This window comes from Chiloscyllium plagiosum, unplaced genomic scaffold (assembly GCF_037043375.1).
Source record: "Chiloscyllium plagiosum isolate Xiang-an unplaced genomic scaffold, Cpla_swu_hap1 HiC_scaffold_23, whole genome shotgun sequence".
In the NCBI taxonomy this organism is placed as follows: domain Eukaryota; kingdom Metazoa; phylum Chordata; class Chondrichthyes; order Orectolobiformes; family Hemiscylliidae; genus Chiloscyllium; species Chiloscyllium plagiosum.
In genome coordinates this window covers 30,730,465-30,732,192 of record NW_028270161.1, presented here as the reverse complement: position 1 = coordinate 30,732,192, position 1,728 = coordinate 30,730,465, and positions in this window count along the sequence as shown.

Genomic DNA, 1,728 nt, shown 5'->3' with positions numbered 1-1,728 from the left:
ATGCAGCAGGGAATCCTTGCCTGCAGCAGATGAGGTGGACAACATTGGCCAAGTCACATGAGTATCTGCCGTATAAATGTTGGGTGGTCTGCCCACATGTAATGGTAGTAACCATGTTGATGATCTGACATGTCTTGCAGAGGTTACTGTGGCAGAATTGTATGGTGTTATGGTCGATGTTGTCCTGAAGGCTGGGTGTTTGCTGTGAATAATGGTCTGTTTGAGGTGAGCCGGCAGTTTGAAGTTGAGATGTTTGTCCTCATCAGTAACATTTTGAAAGCCGCGAAGGACATGGCGTAGTTTCTTTGCTCTAGAGAAATACTGGATGATGAAGGGTACTCTATCGGTCATACCCTGTGTCTGTCTTCTGAGGAGGTCTTTGCGGTTTCTCGCTGTAGCACGTCAGAACTGGCAATCGGTTAGTTGAGCATCATGTCCCGTTCTTACGAGGGCATCCTTCAACACCTCAGGTGTCCGTTGCATTTGTTCTCATCAGAGCAAATCATGTCTATCCACAGGGTGTGTCCAAAGGGGATGACTTCTTTAATGTGTTGAGAGTGGAAGCTAGACAAGTGCAGCATCGTGAGGTTATTCATGGGTTTGGGGTAGAGTGAGGTACTGAGGTATCTATCCTTGATGGTGATGGGTGTGTCCAAGGATGAGACTGATTCTAAAGAGTAGTCCATGGTCAGTCTGATGCTGGGATGAAACTTGTTGATATTATTGTGCAGTCGTTTTAGTGATTCCTCGTCATGAGTCCAAAGGAAGGAATTGTCGTTGATGTATCTATGTATAGCATTGATCGGAGGTCTTGTGCAGCAAAGAAGTCTTGCTTGAACTTGTGCATGAAAATGTTGGCATATTGGAGTACAGATTTGGTTCCCATGGCTGTTTTGTGTGTCTGGATGAAGAACTGTTTGTCGAAGGTGAAGATGTTGGAGTTGAGGATGAAGTGGATGATTTGTAGGATGATGCTTGGAGATTGGCAGTTGTTGGTGTTGAGTACTGAGGCTGTTGCAGAGATGCCATCATCGTGGGGTATGCTGACACGCCCATTGTGATGAGGAATGTTCTCTGTTTGACTAGTCTGTGGGTACTGAGAAATCCGTAGTGTTGCGCCAGAAGCTGGAGGTTCCTTGTACAGTGGGCTTCAAAATGCCCTCAACATAGCCAGAGAGGTTCTCACGCAGGGTCCCATTGCCTGGTACGATTGGACATCCAGGTGTGCTGGCTTTGTGCATCTTTGGAAGGCGTTACTAGTCCCCTACACAAGAAGTATGTGGGATGGGAGTGTGTAGGATACCCTGAAGGTCTGGATCAAAGGTCTTGATCAGTCTGTTGAGTTGAAGGGTGTGTTCTTTGGTTGGATTTTTAAAATTCATTTGTGGAACTTGGGTGTTGCTGGCTGGCCAGCATTGATAGCCCATCCCTATTTGCCCTTGAGAAGGTGGTGGTGAGCTGCCTTCTTGAATCGTTGCAGTCCACTTGTTGTGGGTTGACCCACAATGGCAGTAGAGAGGGAAATCCAGAATTTTGACTCAATGACTGTGAAGGAAAGGTGGTATATTTCCAAGTCAGGTTGGTGAGTGGCTTGTACGGGAACTTGCAGGTGGTGGTGTTCCCAAGTACCTGCTGCCCTTGTCCTTCTAGATGGAAGTAATCCTGGGTTTGGAAGGTGCTATGAAGGTTCGTTGGTGAATTTCTGCAGTGCATCTTGTAGATGGTACA